Source organism: Equus caballus, chromosome 23 (assembly GCF_041296265.1).
Source record: "Equus caballus isolate H_3958 breed thoroughbred chromosome 23, TB-T2T, whole genome shotgun sequence".
Classification (NCBI taxonomy): Eukaryota; Metazoa; Chordata; class Mammalia; order Perissodactyla; family Equidae; genus Equus; species Equus caballus.
In genome coordinates, this window is record NC_091706.1 from 27,659,691 (window position 1) to 27,680,312 (window position 20,622).

Consider the following 20,622-nt stretch of genomic DNA (forward strand, 5'->3'; position numbering starts at 1 on the left):
ATTCTTCCTCTTCAAGGATAGAAATCAAACTTATAAATTAACTTATTATATAATAGTTCTGGCCACAAATCCAGTAATACCTATTTCAATGTAAATACAGGCAAATGCCTGAGATTATATTTTTAAACCTAATTTTGAAGATGTGCATAAGAAACTTTGACCATATAAGATTTGAAATCCTTATGTTCCAAACCAGAATGGGCTAGACCAATTGTCCTTCATCTAAGCAACTGAAAAGTAAAAACCTTAAGGCTGACAAAAGTTGTTTTTTTTTAACCATAAAAGACAAATAGTGCAGTAAAACACTTGTACATCAAATCTTGCTTTCTATGTCTTTACCATACCACAAATGCAGTACTTTTTAAAATTCTTCCAACTCAATCCTCGAACTCTGTTTCCCAATACTCTTGGTTGATTCTATTTCAGTCGCATGACTGTGTGTTTTGTTCTCTAAATATTGCTGGGTCCTGTGAACTGTAGCTAGAAGTCTAAGCCTCTGCAGCAGTCAAGTCTCTGGTGATTTAAAAGCAGCAATGACGGAACTCAGCGGAATCTGCTTCTCGTCGGTATCAACACAAAGTCTGTACTCAATGTCTGCCATTTTGGTCAATACATGTATTTGAACTGATGTTGGAAAGTCCACGCTATGCACAACCAAGGAGAACACATCATGCCACCCTCTTCAAAGTTTTCAACTCCATAATATTTCTATAGGCCGTGAAGAGGTCTTGATTCAATATCCAGCCCAGAATGTTGGTGAAATCAGACTTGAAAGGATGTTCCATATACATGTTTACAGTCTGACCTGTCCCAGAAACCATTTGGTGCTCTGCAAGACCTTCAGAGCCCTTCAGATAGCTCCACCGGAGGGAATTACAAGTGCTTTCAATCCATCTTCATTTGTGTCGACTTTCCCTTCTTCCATGGTATGTCTTTCATAGGCAACAATGAGTTCTGGGGTGAAGGACTAACTTCAAACCTCATTCACCAGGACTGCAATGCAAGGATGATCTTCGACAGATAGTACAGATGAGGCAAAATATGGTATTTTTCATAAATTTCCAATCACTCTTCTTCAGGCATTCTGAGTATCTTGAGTCATGGCGTTACTTTCTAATTTTAAGTCTTTCTCAAACATTGTCCTGAACTGGCAAAGCTCAGAATTGGTCTCTGAATGATATCTATTTCTCCAAGAGCAAGGTGCTAAATTTTTAATCTTTGTATAGTTGTTTAACACAGGCTAGCATAGTGGCTGTCTTTCCCGTCTCTGGAGGGCCATTGAGAAGCAGAGGGGGCAATCAGTCTTCATTGGCAAGTTTTTGAGTGGTTCTCCGGATGTCTGAGAAATGCGACTGGTATTTTTCAACCCAGGTCAGTTTCCTACTTTTGTCTGCAATGGAGGTGACCAGCTCTGAGGCTCCAAGAGGAGTTGTTATATCCCCAGGATGTCTACACAGCTACTAATGGATATCCAACTCTAGAAAGTTCACATTCGTATTGATAAGTATTTAGAAACTGTGTTATTTTTATAGTACAAGTAGTTCACAGTGATTGTAAAAAATTGTTATATTGATAAGCAAGCAGAAAATACCTCTCCTGAAAGCCTACTGACCAGAAATTGCCATTGGAAATATTTTGGTATATAAGCCTTCCAAAATTTTCCAAATAAAAGTTGGCTAATGTTCTATACTGTGCTATTAGCTTCTTTTTCTACCAACATATCATAAATATCTGTAAAAAAAGATACAAGTGTCTGATCAACCAGTATGTGCCTGGCCGCCCTGGAGGAAGTGATTATTATGCCTCAGTGAAGTCCTGTTCCCACTTTCCTATGGTCACCTTCCCAATATTTATGATGACTTTTGCCAGTTCATTAGGACACAATGAAAAGGGCACTTCCAAGGTTGGCACCAGAAACTTTTGTCAAAATAGAACACAACCTAAGGTAACTATAAAATTAAACTATTATATTTTATTTTATTTATTCTATTTTTCCATCTCGATTTATGCCCTGCTCAGTTGTCCAGCCTAGCTCACTAGAAATATTACATGAGCACACCAGAGCATAGCCCAAATAATACAATACCAATAATAAAAAGGTCCCCAACTTTGAACATTCTTGGGGGAGAATCTATTTCTTTGCTTTTGCCAGCTTCTAGAGGCTACCCATGTTCTTTGGCTCATGATCTCCTTCCTCCATCTTCAAAGCCAACCATGTTGCATCTCTCTGACCACTGTTCTGCAGTCACATCTTCCTCTGACCACAGCTGGGAATGGTTCTCCACTTTTAAGGACCCATCTGATTAGATAATCCAAAGCAGTCCCCCGCATCTCAAAGTCCTTAACTAAGGCACATCTGGAAAGTTCCTTTCACCACATAAGGTAACACAGTCCCAGGGATCAGGAATTAGAGCATGAACATCTGGAGGACCATTATTCTGCCTACTACAGTGACTGTGAAGAGCACGTAGCAGCATCAACAAAATGCTTATTGCGTAATACTCAGAGGGAAAATATTAAGTAGACTTTATTATTATTGTTGTTATTATTACTACTATATGATGGTAACTACCTTTATGAGATAAATACACAGTAAAAGTAAGACCAGAAGTAATTATACCAAATACTAAGGTAATTTCTCTTAGGTCAAGAGAGAATTTCAAAAGCATATTGTGTTTACCGTGCTAACACTAATCAACAAAAAAAGCTAAAGTAGCTATATTAATTTCAAACAAAGCAGATTTCAGAACAAGGAAAATTATCAGGGATAAAGAGAGATATTACATAATGATGAAGGGGTCAATTCTCCAAGAGACATGACAATTCTTAACGTGTATGTGCCTAACAACAGAGCATCAAAATACATGAGGCAAAATTGATAGAAATGCAAGGAAAAATAGATAAATCCAGTATTATAGTTGGAGACTTCAACACCTCTCTAGCAGAAATGGACAGACCCAGCAGGCAGAAAATCAGTAAGGACATACTTGAATGCAACAGCACCATCAATCAACTGGATATAATTGACATCTGTAGAATAATTCATCCAACAACAGCAGAATACACATTATTTTCAAGCTCATGTGGAATATTCACCAACAGAGATTGCTTTCTGGACCATAAAAAACACCTTAACAAATTTAAAACAATAGAAATTATACATACATAGAATGTATTCTCTCAGACTAGAATTAACTAGAAACCAGTAACAGAAAGATAGCTGGAAAATCCCAATATACTAGAGATCAACAACACACTTCTCAATAACATGTAGATTAAAGGAGAAATCTCAAGATAAATTAAAATTTTTTACATGGTTTAAAATAAAAATACAACTTACCAAAATTTGTGGAATCCAGTAAAACAGAGCTTAGAGAGAAATTTATAGCACTGACTGCAGGTATTAGAAAAGAAGAAAGATTTAAAATTGATAATCTAAGCTTCCACCTTAGGAAAATAGAAAAAGAAGAACAAATTAAATTCAAAGTAAGCAGAAGAAAAGAAATAATAAAAATTAGAGTGGAAATCAATGAAATTGAAAATAGGAAATCAATAGAGAAAATCAATGAAACTAAAAGCTGGTGCTTTGGAAAGATCAATAAAATTGACAAGTCTCTAGCCAGACTAACTAAAAAGAAAAAGAAAGAAGACACAAATTACTAGTATCAGAAATGAAAGAGAGGACATCACCACAGAGCCCATGGAAATTGAAAGGACAGTAAAGAAATACTGTGAACAACTCTATGCCCACAAATTTGGTAAACTAGATGAAATTGAGAAATTCCTTGAAAGACACATTCTGCTCAGACTCACACAGGAAGAAACAGAAAATCTGAATTGGCTTATATTTATTAAAGTCATTGAATCAGTGATTAATTACCTTTAAAACAGAAAGCACTAGGCCCAAATAGGTTCACTGGTGAATTCTACTAGACATTTAAGGAAAAAATTATACCAATTCTCTACAAACTCTTCCAGAAGAAAGAAGGAATACTGACTAACTCATTTTGTGAAGCCAGAATTACCCTGTAAGTTCAGCTTTCTAAAATTCCACACATAAGTGAGACCATGCAGTATTCATCTTTTTCAGTCTGGCTTATTTCACTTAGCATAGTGCTCTCAAGATCTATCCATGTTGTCACAAATGGCAGGATTTCCTTCTTTCTCGTGGTTGAATAATATTCCATTGTATCCATATGCGATATTTTCTTTATCCATTCATCCACTAATAGACACATAGGTTGTTTCTATATCTTGGCTACTGTGAATAATGCTGCGATGAACATGAGAGTGCAGATGTATCTTTGAGATTCTGTTTTTTATTTCCTTTGGATATATACCCAGAAGTGGGAATGCTGGATCATACAGTAGTTCTATTTTTAATTTTTTGAGAAAGCTCCCCACTGTTTTTCATAGGGGCTGCACCAATTGACATTCCCACCAACAATGCACAGGAGTTCTCTTTGCTCCACATCCTCATCAATAGTTGTTATCTCTTGTCTTTGTAGTGATAGCCATTCTAACAGGTATGAGGTAATATCTCATTGTGGTTTTCATTTGCATTTCTCTGATGATTAGTGATGTTGAGCATCCTTTCAGGTACCTGGTTGGTTGGCCATTTGTGTGTCTTCGTAAAATTGTCTATTCAATTCCCCTGATTTTTAAATTTTTAATTAATTAATTAATTTTTTGAGGAAGCTTAGCCCTGAGCTAACATCTGCTGCCAATCCTTCTCTTTTTGCTGAGGGAGACTGGTGCTGAGCTAACATTCGTGCCCATCTTCCTCTACTTTATATCTGGGACACCTACCACAGCATGGCTTGCCAAGTGGTGCCATGTCCACACCTGGGATCCGATCCAGTGAACCCTGGGCTGTTGAAGCAGAACATGTACACTTAACTGCTGTACCACCAAGCCGACCCCTATTTTTATTTAAAAAAATTTTTTTTTTGGTGAGGAGGATTGGCCCTGAGCTGACATCTGTGGCCAATCTTCCTCCTTTTGCTTGAGGAAGATTTTCACTGAGCTAAAATCTGTGCCAGTCCCCCTCTACTGTTATATGGGGTGCCGACATTGCATGGCTTGATGAGCAGTGTGTAGGTCCGCACTGGGGATCCAAACCCATGACCCCCAGGCTGCCAAAGTGGAGCGTGTGAACTTATCCACTATGCCACTGGGTCAACCCTGCTCTGCTCATTTTTAATCAAATTATTTGTATTTTTGCTGAGTTGTATGAGTTCTTTATATATTTGGGATATTAACCTTTTATCAGATAGATGATGTGCAAATATTTTCTCCCATTCTGTAGGTTATCTTTTCATTTTGTTGATTGTTTCTTTTGCTGTGCAAAAACTTTTCAGTTCAATGTAATCCTACTTACTAACTTTTGCTTTTTTTGTTTGTGTTTTTGTATCATATCAAAAATTGTTGAGCCAGCCCTGATGGCCTCGTGGTTAAACTTTGCTGCTCTCACTGCTTCAGTGGCCCAGGTTTGCTTCCCAGGCAGGGAACATACCACTCGTCTGTCAGTTGCTATACTGTGGCGGTGGCTCACATAGCAGAACTAAGATATACAACCATGCACTGGGGTTTTGGGGAGGAAAAAAAAAAAAGAGGAAGATTGGTAACAGGTATTAATTCAGGGCAAATCTTGCCCTGAAAAAAAAAATTGTTGCCAAGACCAATGTCAAGGAGCTTTTCCACTGTTTTCTCCTAGGAGTTTTATGGTTTCAGTTCTTACATTTAAGTCTTTAACCCATTTTGAATTAATTTTTGTGAGTGGTGTAATATGGAAGTCCAATTTCATTCTTCTGCATGTGGTTATTCAGTATTCCCAACACCACCTATTGAAGACAAACTATCCTTTCCCCATTGAGGATTCTTGGCTCCCTTGTCAAATATTAGTTGACCGTATATACATGGGTTTATTTCTGGACTCTCAGTTCTGGCCCATTGGTGCCTGTGTCTATTTTCTTTTGCCAGTAGTCTGCCATTTTGATTACTGTAGCTTTGCAGTGTAGTTTGAAATCAGGAAGTGCGATGCCTCCAGCTTTTGCTTAGGCTATGCAGGGTCTTTTGTGGTTCCATACAATTTTTTAGAATTGTTTTTTCTATTTCTGTGGGAAAATACCATCAGAATTTTGATAGGGATTGCATTGAATGTGTGGGTGGCTTGGGTAATATGGACACTTTAACGATCTTAATTCTTCCAATCCATGAGCACAGGATATCTTTCCGCTTGTTTGTATCTTCTTCAGTTTCTTTCATTGAAGTTTCGTAGTTTTCAGTGCACAGATCTTTCACCTTTTTGGTTAAATTTATTCCTAAGTATTTTATCGTTTTTGATGCTAGTGCGAACAGGATTACTTTACTTTTCAGATAGCTCATTGTTTGTGTATAGAGAGGCAATTGATTTCTGTATGTTGATTTTGTATCCTGCAACTTTACTGTATGTGTTGATTCGTTCTAATAGTTTTTTGACGGAGTCTTTAGGATTTTCTATACGTAAGATCATATCATCTGCAAACAAAACAATTGTACTTCTTCCTTTCTGATTTACATGGCTTTATTTTTCTTTCTGGCTAGAACTTGTAGTACTATGTTGAATAGAAATTTTGAGAGTAGGCACCCTTGTCTTCTGCCTGATTTTAGAGACAAACTTTCAGCTTTTCACTGTTGAGTAGGATATTAGTTATGTGCTTGTCATATACAGCCTTTGTTGTGCTGAGGGATATTTCTTCTACACCCAATTTGTTGAGTGTCTTTATCATGAAAGGATGTTGTATTTGTCAAATGCTTTTCTACATCTATTGAAATGATCATATGACGTTTATCTTTTATTCTATTAATATGGTGTGTCACATTTATTGTTTTTCATATGTTGAAACATCCTTGCATCACAGGGGTAATTCCCACTTGATTACAGTGTATGATCCTCTTAATGTGTTATTGAATTTGGTTTGCTAATATTTTGTTGAGAATTTTTGTGTCTATTTTCATCAGGGCTATTGGTCTGTAGTTTTCTTTTCTTGTAGTGTCTTTATGTGGCTTTGGTATCAGAGTGATGTTTGCTTCATAAAATGAGTTTGGGACTGTTTTCTCCTCTTCAATTTTGGAAGAGTTTGAGAAGGATTGGTGTTATTTCTTCTTTAAATGTTTTGTAGAATGCATCAGTGAAGCCATTTGGTCCTGGACTTTTCTTTGTTGGGAAGTTCTTGATTACTTATTCACTCTCCTTACTGATTATTGGACTGTACAGATTTTCTATTTCTTCGTGATTCAGTCTTGGTAGGTTGTATGTTTCTAGAAATTTATCCATTTCTTCTAGGTAATCTAATTTGTTGGCACATAATTGTTCATAGTAGTCTTTTAGGATTCTTTGTATTTCTGTGGTATCAGTTGTAACGTCTTCTCCAAAAGACGTATCTGATAAAGGACTGTTATCCAAAATATATAAAGAACTCTTTTTTCCTTTTTTGAGGAAGATTAGCCATGAACTAACATCTTCTGCCAATCCTCCTCTTTTTGCTGAGGAAGACTGGCCCTGAGCTAACATCTGTGCTCATCTTCTTCTACTTTATATGTGGGACCCCTGCCACAGCATGGCTTGACAAGCCGTGCGTAGGTCTACACCCAGGGTCTGAACTGGTGAACCCCAGGCTGCTGAAATGGAATGTGTCAACTTAACCACTGTGCCACTGGGCTGGCCTGTATCAGAGAAGATATACAGATGGAAAATAAGAATGTGAAAAGATGCTCCACATCATATGTCATCAAGGATTGCAAATTAATACTACAAAATATCACTAGACACTTCTTAGAAAGGTGAAAATCCCGAACACTGATAACATCAGATACTGGTGAGGATGTGGAGAAACAGGGACTTTCTTTTTTTTTTTTTTTTAATTGAGTTGATAGGTTACAATCTTGGGAAATTTCAGTTGTACATTAATGTTTGTCATTCGTGTTGTAGGTGCACCACTTCACCCTTTGTGCCAACCCCCCACCCCACCTTTCCCCTGGTATCCACTGAACTGTTCTTAGTCCACATTTTTAAATTCCTCATATGAGTGGAGTCATACACAGATTATCCTTCTCTAGCTGGCTTATTTCACTTAACATAATTCCCTCAAGGTCCATCCATGTTATTGCAAATGGAATGATTTTGTTCTGTTTTACAGCTGAGTAGTATTCCATTGCATATATGTACCACATCTTCTTTATCCATTCGTCTGTTGATGGGCACTTAGGTTGCTTCCATGTCTTGGCTATTGTAAATAATGCTGCAATGAACATTGGGGTACGTAGGACTTTTGGGATTGCTGACTTCAAGCTCTTTGGATAAATACCCAGTAGTGGGATGGCTGGATCGTATGGTAGTTCTATTTTTAACTTTTTGAGGAATCTCCATACTGTTTTCCACAGTGGCTGCACCAGTTTGCATTCCCACCAGCAGTGTATGAGGGTTCCTTTTTCTCCACAACCTCTCCAACATTTGTTACTATTAGTTTTAGATATTTTTGTCATTCTAACGGGTGTAAGGTGATATCTTAGTGTAGTTTTGATTTGCATTTCCCTGATGATCAGCGATGATGAGCATCTTTTCATGTGCCTATTGGCCATCCGTGTATCTTCTTTGGAGAAATGTCTGTTCATGTCTCCAGCCCATTTTTTGATTGGGTTGTTTGATTTTTTGTTGTTGAGTTGTGAGAGTTCTTTATATGTTATGGATATTAAGCCTTTGTCAGATATATGACTTGCAAATATTTTTTCCCAGTTAGTGGGTTGTTTTTTTGTTTCAATCCTGTTTTCATTTGCCTTGAAGAAGCTCTTTAGTCTGATGAAGTCAAACAGGGACTTTCATTCACTGCTGGTGGGAATGCAAAATGGTACAGCCACTTTCAAAGATGGTTTGGTAGTTTCTCACAAGAATAAACATATTCTTACCATACAACCCAGCAGTTTGCTCCTTGGTATTTATCCAAAGGAGTTGAAAACTTACATCTATACAAAGGCCTGCATATGGATGTTTAGAGCAGCTTTACTCAGAGTTGCCGAAACATAGAAGCAACCAAGTTGTCCTTTAGTAGGTGAATGGATAAATAAACTGTGTGCATCCAGACGATGGAGTATTATTCAGTGCTAAAGAGAAAGGAACTATCAAGCCATGAAAAATCGTAGAGGAAGCTTAAATGTATCTTATTAAGTGAAAGAAGCCAATCTGAAAAGGCTACATACTGTATGATTCCAACTATATGACATTCTGGAAAACGTAAAACTATGGAGACAATAAAAAGATCAGTGGTTGCCAGGGGTAGGGAGTGTGGAGGGACGAATAAGCAGAGCATAGAAGATTTTTAGGGCAGTGAAACTACTCTGTGTGATACTGTAATGGTGGATACATGTCATTATACATTTGTCCAAACCCATTGAACGTATAATACCAAGAGTGAACCCTGATGTAAACTATAGACTTAGGGTGATAGTGATGTGTTAATGTAGGTTCATCGACTGTAATGAATGTATCCTCTCGTGGAAGATGCGCATGTGGAGGGGCAGGGGGTAAATGGGAACTCTGTCTTTTCCACTCAATTTTTCTGCGAACCTACAACTGCTCTAAAAAAGTCTGTTAATTTTTTTAAAATTGCATTTAAATCCTTAATTCACCACTTACCAGTTGTGCAACATTAACAAATAACTTCTCTAGGCCTCCATTTCCTCATCTGTAATATAAGACAAGAGCATCCATCTCAAAGGGTCGATGTGATAAAAAAAAATTGATAACCCAGATAAAGAGCTTATTGTAAAACCTGGTGCAGAGTAAGCAACGTTAATAAATGTTAGCAGCTATTATTATTACTCTTTCTTTTCTCTTACAGATTTGGCGATCTCATCGTCTTTCAGAGTATGGTGCTTTTGCTGACCAGGGTAGCAGGTGTGTAATGTTTAGAATTTATCTGACCCCCTTCCCCCAAATGGAACTCAGAAGACCTACGCTGGCTGTGAATGTGAGCTATCCCACTGGTTTGGAGAACTGATAGGCACCTTGAAAAATTCCTTCCACATGAAATATTAGCGTGTTTTTTTCTTTAGAAAGCTACTCTGCCTCAAGGCTTCAGGTGTTTCTTCTGTTCAAGAATTTTCAAAACTTTAATGGGTTTAAAACTAAGATAAATTTTTGGAAAGTATGTTGGTTTTTTTTCAGCAAGTGGGAGTTTGGATTATTTACATTGCCTCAAAACTTGTTGCTTTGTTCTCCGCTTTGTGAAATACAATCCATGGGGTAAAAAAACAACAAAAACTTGTCTCACTTAAAAACTTCACATCGAACAAGGATACTTTGGATTCCAAGTGACCCTCAATGCCTTTTAACATCTAGATTAGTTAATTTCTTTAAGGTACAAAATTTGAATAAATTAAAAAACAAGAAGAGAAAGTGAATACAAAATAGTCAGGAATTGCAGGGACCCAGCTGACGGCATCCGTCGCCCAGGTGCCTTTATTTATCTGGTGCAATTTGTTCTGTGTGTCACACAAAAATGCGGCTTTCATTTCCAAATGACAAGTGTAATGGAGTGCTTTGTGAAAAACAACTGCATTATCGATGGCAGTTTATGATGGAGTCTCACTGACAACTCATGGTTATCAAATTTAAGATAATTTATACTAGGAGAAAAATCAGTAAATCCTTTAAAAACATACATTTTGGGGAGGAGAGTTTCTGACACTATCTTCATTTTAGCCAAAGTCTAGGAGTCGAGCTGATTAGAAGTTGAGAGAATTCATGTAGGCGACTTCAAATGTGGTCTTGTTCTAGGAGATCCCGCCAAGCCTCATGCGGTCTAGAAACCCTCCCTGGAGGGCGAGTGGAGCTTCAAAACACTGAAATATTTTCGGAAATTTACTCAGGCACGGTTCTTGGCATACAGCAGGGACTCAACAAATATTAGCTGGATAGAAATCTAAATTTGTGATGATCATTTTCCTAGCAGAATGCAGCACCTAAAGATGTTATTATGGCTTGATCTGTAGTGGTCACGAGTACAGTTTTCATCATCAAGTATGAATAAATTTCTAACGACTTTCTACTGCCTTTCACTAAACAGAGTTCTGTGTTGTTTTCCCTTCTTCTCCCTCTTTCCTGTTACAATCCTTCCTTGTCTTTAAGGTAGCCAGTGGCACTTGTCAGAATTCCCTCCCTCATGGAAGGATTGCTGACACTCTGCCTGGTCATCAGATAATGGAGTTGGGGGTGAAGCCCACCTAGGGTGATTTTGGAAGCTGAGGAAGCCTAAGCTGCTGTCTCATCCTCTGATTATGCATGATGTCGCATACAATTAAAAGTGAAATTTTATGATTTAGGCACCACTAGAAAATGAACTTCATAATGTATCAATCAACAATCAATATTGTTGAATGCTTGCTATAAACAAGATCATAAACCAAGCCCTCTGAAGGCTACGAAAATAAATAAGACAAGGACCCGATCAGATTTGCAATATAATAGGATCGTAGCTGCACTGCAGAAAAAAGATTCTGGCTGGGAGGCAGAAGGGATTAATAGCTAGGGTGTTGGTTTAGCTTAGTTTCTCTGTGTGTGTGAAGATTGGCCCTCAGCTAATATCTGTGCCGGTCTTCCTTCATTTTGTATGTGGGATGCCACTACAGCATGGCTTGATGAGTGGTGTAGGTCTGTGCCTGGGATCCGAACCTGTGAACCCCAGGTGGCTGAAGCAGAGTGTGTGAACTTAACCACTATGCAACCGGACCAACCCTGGTTTAGTTGTTTTAACAGAAGTCAAATAACTGTGGCTTCCACAAAAAAGAATATTTATTTCTGTCTCACATAAAAGTTTGAGGTGGCAAATAGTCCAGGAGGATAGGATTCTTTTTATCTTGAGGCTCCTTCATCCCCTGCTGTGCTGTTTTCACCTGCAAGGTTGAACCTGACTCCCCACCATCTCATTAAAATCCAGATTGCAGAGAGGGAAAGAAGAGGAGGATGAGCATGTCTGTTTTAAGAACATGGTCCAGAAGGTGCACACATTACTTCCATTCACAGGCTATTGACCAGAACTTAGTCAGGTGACACTGTAGCTTGGCCATATGGAGCAGCAAGGGAGGTTGGGAAATGTGGTCTCTAGCTGGGAGGCATGGTGTTCAGTTCTATTACCAAGAGGAAGAAGGGAATATGGATATGAACAGTCTCTGCTATAGGGGACAAGAGTGGAGGCAAAGAGATCAATTAAGAAACTATTGAAGTGATAATAGTGGCCTGAACTGGGCTAGTGTCCACAATAACAAGAAGGATTGAAAGAGTATTTGGAAGGAAGAGTTGATAGGACTTGGTAATTTATTGAATATGAGGAATAAAAGAGCGTGAGGAGTGAGTGATTCATTACTCGGGTATGTATCGAGTCCCTACTATGTGCCAAGCATCGCCCTGGGTGCTGGATGTACAGTGAATAAACAGATACTATTCTTGCTTTAAGGGACTTAGAGACTAGGGTGTGATGCCCAAATTTCTATTGAAGCAAATTGTGCCACCATCCATTGAGACAGGGAATATGGAAGGAAAGAACAGGTTTTGGGGAAAATGGACACAATAATCATAATAAACTTGAGGTGCCTGTGGGACAACCAATTAGAGATATTCAGGAGTTGGTTGAATATGTGAGTCTGAATTTCAAGAGGAAAACTGGAGCTTGAGATAATTATGCACTGGGGACCATCAGCACAGGTGATAATTTGCAGCCACTTGAGTAGTAAGCTTGCCCAAAGAGAGTGAGAGAGAGTGACAGAGCAAACCATCATTTAAGGAGGAGCCCATAATGGAGAAGGAGTGATTGGAAGGGTTAAAGGAAAACTAGTGGACCCAATATCATGAGAGCAAAGAGAAAAGAGTGCTTTAAAAAGGATCAAATACTTCCAGTTAGATAAAATGGAAACTGAAGTTGAGATGGTGGGAGAGGGAGTAGAGTGGGAAGATACAGGACTGTAAGTGGGTAATTTTTGTGACCGCAAGTTTAATCTTTTTGTTTTGACTTAAAGGTGGATGAGAATTGAACTTGTTTAAATGACAGTGGGAGGGAGCCAGTACAAAGGAAGATGCTGGTGATAAAGGAGAGAGGATCAAGCTCCTGAAGGTGTGGTTGGGGTGGAAATGGAGTTTATATAACAAGTAGCCTTATAACGATGGACCCTTTCTTCATTATATCCTGAGAGAATTAAGAGAGTGTAGGTATAGAGCCAGGTGTGTTTAAGAGTTCTCACCAGAAAGTAGAACAGCCTCATTTGGAGCCTTCTTTTGAAGGGAAGCTCATCAGGTTTAGGGAAACTTGGAAGAATTGCTTGATAGTGGGGAGGGAACCAATTGTGCATAGGAACCATAACACAAATTTACAGTTGCACTAATGTACTGACTGTTCTCAAGGTGGGTCATTTTCCCTACTAGTTTTCACAAGCCTAGTTAAAATCCTGGAGGTGGTGGATGATCAGATTGGTCCAGAGTTAGATTTTGCTAGATAGGCGTAATAAAAGGACTGAAAAACAAAGGGGTTGGGAGTATTGACAAGAATGTGATTGAAATGATGGGTAGGGAAGGAAGGGAAGATGGAGGAGAGGTGCTGATAGGGAAATGAGAGGGACCTTGGGAACTGGAGATCCAAAATTTGCCTAAGAGAAGATAACTGAGTGCGAGAGCCGGAAGGATCAGGGATTCTGGTCAGAGAGCAGCACAACTTGGAATAATGCTAAGATCCAGATTTTGAGAATCACAAACTTTTACAGGATTTCCGAGGTTGGAGATTTTATTGGGAATAATAAAAGGCTTTGTGCATGGAGAAAGTGACATCTGAACTGGACCATAAAGAATGGGTAGGTTGGAAATAGACAAGATGAAAACAAGATGACAATTATACCGGAAAGCAAATAGTACTGTTTCAGTCTGGACAGGTAAACTGGGCACAAGTTGTGGGAGGCCCTGAAAATCATAATCGTAATAACCATAACAATAACAACAATAATAGTCTCTGATTTTTTTTGTACTAACTATGTGCCGGGAACAATACTTGGCATTTTGCACATTAGGGAGATTTCTTCTTGTCATCTCTACTTGAATTACTCAAAGGAACTAAAACTCAACACATTCAAAAGTGAACTCTTGAGCTTCTTCCCGTGTCCCAGACTGGTCCCCTTCCAGGGTTAATTTCAGGGAATGATGCACCAATCATCCAGCTAGGAGAGCCAAAAACCCAGGAGCCATTCCTGACGCCTCCTTCTTCTGTATCCCATTTACCAGCAAGTCCTGTTGATTTTACCTTTTAAATACTTCCCTCCTTCTTATCTCTTTCTCCACACCTCCTTAATCCAAACCATCCTCATCTCTCAGTTGACGTTCTCCCACGGCCTCTTGCTGAGTCTCCTTACATTGCTCTTTGCTTCAAGTGTCTTCTCCTCACTGCAACCTGAGTGATCTTTTTAAAACACAAACCAGAACGTGTCATTCCCTTCATTTCAAATGAAAGAGGTTTCCATCAAGATCCTCCCTCTGCTCTTAGATATCCTAAGAGACCAAAATTCTGAACTGTTGGGAAAGGTCATCACGTGACCATCTGTTTGACCCGGGAGCTGGACCTGGGCAGTTGGAGGCCTCCCACCCCTTCCCCCAGCTTTGGAATGTGCTCCCCACTCGCCTTCCCCACTCCCTGAAGCTTCCGCAAGATACAGCCTGGAGATAATAATGTGGTGATGAGACTATCTGGACTGGGTATGTGACTAAACCAGTCAAGGCCTCTTGTGTACGTGACTGAACACAGTTAAAGCCTCTATACAAACGTTTAAGATTCTGGTGGGCAGATATGGAAAACTGCTCACCTTATGCCCCAAACAAGTCTCTTTGGTAAGTTCCCTTGCTGATTAAAACTGTCTCCTACCAATCTGGAGTGGGCTGGGCTTCCTCTTTCTTGGGTCTCTCCCTGCCCTCTGAACGCAAAGGCAAGGACTGGTCCAGATTACATCAGGGAAGGTGGTTAGATGCCAACAACAGTGTACGAGGTCCGTGCTCAGTCTCCCTCTCCATGCTCCACCCACGTGACTTTCTTTCACTCCTCCTACTTGCAGTTGTCCTTCCCAATCCAGGAACAGTTTCCTCCCTTGGGTCATTTTCCCCGGCCCCCTTCATCTGTAAATTCCTCCTCTGCCTTCATGTCTCTGATCAATTATTTCTCCCCAGAACTCCTTCCCTGGCTCTTAAGACTAAGGAAAAATACCATACCTTCACAACAACCCTTAAAGGGAGGCGTTTTTATTCCCATTTTACAAATAAGAAAATGGATGCTCAGAGAAGATCAGTCGCTTCCTCGAGGTTAAGTGACAGAGCTGAGGAGACAGCATCTGATTCTAAACCTTGTGCTGTTGCCGTTACATCCTATTTGCTTTAGCCACATCCCTGAATAATATTTAATGATGATGGTGCCTTTGTAAACACATCCATTTTTAACCTTCTTTTGTAAAGAAGTTTAGATGCAAGGGAAGGTAGAGAAAACAAGTCTCCTTTACTAAAAAGTATCCTTTTTTATGTCCTGCAGGGGTCCCCTACTCTGCTCCCGCAGCTCCCATCCTGCGTGCATAACTATTTGGAGATGGGGCTGTAGCAGAGACATTCACCTCTCAGCAAATAGTCACATGTTCTGCCACCTTTTCCAGCATTACCAGATAGGCAGGACCACGTAATTAGTTCAGACCATGGGCTGTTAAGTGGAAGTGACGCATGTCACTTCTGGGCTACAGCATTTAATTGTAACCCTCCAGTTCTCTCTTCCCTGCTGTGGCAACTTGGAGGTCACGTGTTCTGGAGGACATAGCTAGAAAACGGAAACTGCCTAGATCCCTGACTCACCACGTGGAAGGGAGCTGACCTGAAAGGATGCTGGACTCCAGCAGATTTTGCAGGGGGAAAAGAGATTCTATGTGTTAACCACTCTGATGTTAGAGTTGCTCGTTAGCACAGCATACCTTGGCTTATTTGGACTAATGCAAGCTCTGTGACTCAAGAGCTCTCTGGCCATGCATAATTCTATCTTTTTCTGAATCAGTAGAAACTATTCCGTTAGCCATAATCCTGACCTCGGAGTCAGAAGTTGCTCCTTGAGGTATTATTGCTGTTTAACGTTAATTAGATTCCTAGATTTCTTCCACCTCCCACCTTTGTTCTACTGCATGATCTTAGGCAGTCACCTAATCCTTTTTCCCTTAAGTTTTATTAATTGGAAAAAACAGAACAAAACAAACTTTGCTCTACTTTGAATAGATAATGAAAGGAATCACTAATAAGAGGATGGAAAGGTGCTATGAATGGAAGAGATATGAAGCTGCTAGGTGCTTTGTTGATGGGTGCCACAAGCATGCAGAATATCATTTCTTTCTCTTTGCAAGTTCTCGGGGCTTGAATGAGAAAACTAGTAATTGCTATATCCCGCTACATGGTGAAGCGTCTTTTGGAGGGATGGGTTTGAGATGGAAGTTGCAGTGGTTACTTCACTGAAAATTTTACACAATGTTCTTAGGGAAATCTGTAACATTTTGACTTCTAGGTCTTAGACTAGAGCATGAAGGAAAAATTTCTTCAAAATTACTTACGAAATAGATGTTTTGTGGACAAAAGATGATAAACCAAACCACATGGTGTTAAGGGCTCTTGGGGTTTGGACAGTAGTTTGGAGCTGCGTGCTAGACTTCAAAATTAATTTCTGGGTAAATCTAAGCTCCCTGGATCCACAGCAGCTCTCTCTGGTGAACACCAGCTTGATGTCGGCCTGCCAGGGCGCCTCCATTTGCTGTCACCTACACTCTCCATTCTTTTCCACTCTGCTGCCAACCCCTGGAGGCTAGTCTTTGTAGAAAACACAACTGGCTCGCCTAATGGGGGTGTGGCCAGTGGGGCACCCTCCCAGGAGATCAGAGGGAGATAAGAGCGGTCAGGTGTTTGCTCCCTCACCCTCTGTCTGTGGGGTGGCCTCAGGCTGCCTGTGCCCTCCATTTAAGGTCACTGCTCCCCCAAAGAGGGCTGCTCAGCAACGAGGTGGTAACAGCTCTGTAGCTACTAACCCCAGGCTGGTGTATTATTCCTTGTGGTTCCCTTAAGCTCCACATAAATATAAATAAACCCCCCTAATTACTCTGATTCAAACGTGTGATCTGTTTCCTATTGGACTTTCAGTTGACACCTGGGACATTTCTATGCATCCCCCAAAGCGCGACATTCAACTTTCTGCTATGGTTTATTTTCCAATGATGGGCAAAGCCTTCTCTCCTCTGATCTCCAAGGCACATGCAGAGATCATGATATGGTTGAAAGATGACATAAACTAAGAGATGGCATAAAAGGCGGGGTACCAAGAGATAGGATTGGTCTTTGGAAGGGGGTGAGCATTAAGATTAGGATGGAATTCAAAGATATGGTCACTGTATTCCTCGCTAATAAAAACAAAATGTTCACATTTTGGTAAGATCTAGTTTGACGCAGTACATAAAAATTCTCTTCTTCACTTTTTTTCTGCAGCATTTTAGAGAGGTAGTATAGAATTGTGGTTAAAGCATGAAGCTTGGAGTCAATCTTTCTAGTTAAATTCTGATTCTGCCCCTTACAAGCTCTATGACATTGGGCAAGTTATTTAACCTCTCTGTCTCCATTTCCTTGTCTGTTAAGTGTGGGTAATACTATTATCTACTTTCTAAGGATTTGTGAAGATGAAAGTTGTTGGTATATGGAAGTGCTTAGAATAGTGCCCAACCCATAGCAAGTGCTCTGTAAATGTTAACTATTAACATCTGGAACCAGAATAAATTTTAGTTTATTTAGACTAACTCATCAGACAAAGAAATAGAGGAGTAGAGACCAAATCACTTGGCCAAGGTCACACAGCAAAGATTAATCTCAGGTTTGTTCAGTGACTTATTCGTGCAACAAATATTTATCTCACTGATATAACTGAGATAACAAAAGTTCCATTAATTTGGCCAAGTCTATAAGAATGATTAGAGCTAGAGTGAGAACCAACCAAACAATCAAACATCAATAACAACAAACACAATCAAAAAACAAAGTCCTGGATCCCACCTGTTCAGCTGTTTCTCCCCTTATCCTGCTACCCATGGTGCTGCCTAACTGTCAGAATTCTCATCTTGGATTTTAATCAGTTTGTTATCTAGCATCCTTTGGAAAATCCACTGATATACGTGGGGCTTATGATGCTACGCTTGATGCTTAGATTTTGGTTTTCCGCTGATATGCAAAAATGAAAAAGAGCAAGAAATTCCCCCAGAGACTCCACAGCTGTGCATGTGAAAGAACACAAATCTCTCCAACTAAGATCGAACAAAAAAAGGTAATTTATGCTCTAAGATTTCCCCCTGGATCTGCATTTTCTGAAAGTCTCAGGTGGAATGTTTTGCGTGTGTGCTACTTTCATCCTCCTTGGTCAAACCATCTACTTCTGGGAGTGCAGACGTCCTGCTGGTAGGGGATTTCTCTCTGGCCCTGGGGAGGACAAGATCTCAGTAAATCCTCATTTAACTGTGAAGACAGCTGTAAGCCCTTTAAATTCATAAGTGAAATTAAATTGCAGAATTCTGTAGGGTGGGTTTGATGGTACCCAAAGACTCCCCAAGTGCAAAGCTAATCCTTGAGTTAAAAGGTAGCAAATCTAATGCTCCATCCAAGATGGATGATTCCCTTGATTGCCAGGGAGAAGGGTTGGATGAGCCTTAATCAAATAATAAAACAAAACAAAATCTTGTTGATAACTAAGTCTGGGTCAACATAGGACATGACTAAGTGAACAATTGAAGTAATTATCCAAGGAAATCGTATTTCAAACAATGCCTTAGAGGATAAAAAGGCTTAAATTTTTTTTTTTACATTTCAGATCTACAGTAAATAATTTTAATAAAAATTGTTCAGCTTTATGGAGGGAAGTTGGTGTATTTTTCATGGTCCTGGCTGGAAGTCAAAAGTATGGTGTCTGTTCTCAGTGCTAGACTTGTCTGCTGGTGTTTTGGGGCCGATCGCTCAATATTCTTGTGTCTCAGTTTTTCTATTATTGGAAATAATGTATAATCCATGTGTGATCTGCTTTTAACACACACCCACTGATTTCTTTACGTAGTGGGGAGTTCGGGGTTAGCAAGATTCAATTGGAACTATTAAAATGTAATTTGTATTTTAAGAACATAACTATTGAGACAAATGAAGTACACCATCCCATGTTATTATTGGAAAGAATATTTGAAATTGGTTTGGGGGAAAAGCACTATTTGGAATTCAAAACATTTTCCCCATATGCTCAGTAATGACAGGAGTGGAAAATAGAGCTTTATATCAACTTTTAGATGAACAGATCTGTATTACTTGAGCACATACCATAAACCCTCTTGAAAATAATATAGTATTCTGCACAATTTTATAAAAAATCGCTGGCTTATTTATGAAAGACACCTGCTCTGTGTCATATAGTTTGTGAAGGAGTCTCCTGGTATTGTCAGCTGAAGTCCTGAAATTTACGTTTAGTACACACATGCATGCGCGCACGCGCTCACACACACATATACACACACACACACACACACACAGAGTTCCTTTAAATGTGGAAATAGGATCCTTGCGTGTTACGAACAGTATAAACCTCTGCTTCGTCGAAGTGAGAACCAGTTATCCTTGCCTGTTTTTCCTTTTCCTTGCTGTTTCTTTGCATATCAACACTTAGGGGTGGATCCAAGGTTCTCAAATCCATAGCGATTGTTAAGGTCAGATCCCCCTCCCGCACCAACCCCCTCCCCCCGCCACCCATCCTGGCCTTTAGGAGATGAGATCCTAAATGTTGGAAGAATCAAACTCTCCCTATCTTGTCATCCTCATTTCAAAGGTCAAATGAAGATTTCTCTTGTGATAGATTTGCATTTTCCTAACAAGCTTAAATATTTCTATTGTTCACTTTAAGTCAAGTTAAGTGCTCTTTCAAATACACTTTATGGTCTTTCTAGTCAGATTTTACACACTTGGTCTAGATATTTGAGGACCCATCTCAAGTTCCAGGAATTAGCTATTCCTGGAAAACTGAGCTTCTTTTTTGGTGATTGTTCTGAATCAGATTTCTGACTTGATTTTTCATATTATCTTAGCATCAAAAACTAAAAGACAGTTATTCCAGGAGGAACCACTTGGACAAAGAACTAACACATCTCCATTGAATATCTTTTATTTGTTGATGCCTAAAGATTTTCCGCATAGGCTGGCTTCCATTGCCTTTGAGTGTGTCTTTAATTAAAGAGATGGAAATTGAGGGCAAGGAAAAAATCTCTTCCGGTATGAAATCATCTTGTTCTCAATTAATCTGAGGGATGCATAATGGGACCTTTTTAGTTATCATTTTCTCTTTTATTCGATTCTTTCCTGCCTCATGGTCTTGAATGCCAGCTGCTGTAGTTGGAGTTCTCCATAGAACTCACGGGAATGAACAAATCAAGACATGAAATAAAAAGTTGTTTTATCATTTCCATGTAGTGGGAAATCTGGTTGAGGTCTTGATCAGCCCTCAGACAACGAGTGATTCACCTGTGTGGTAG

The 20,622-nt window shown here is 39.5% G+C and overlaps 1 pseudogene; it reads right to left on the bottom strand.

The window, feature by feature from the left end:
• Positions 1-488: 488 nt before the first annotated feature.
• Positions 489-19,790, bottom strand: LOC100063294 (replication factor C subunit 5 pseudogene; annotated as a pseudogene).
• Positions 19,791-20,622: the final 832 nt, after the last annotated feature.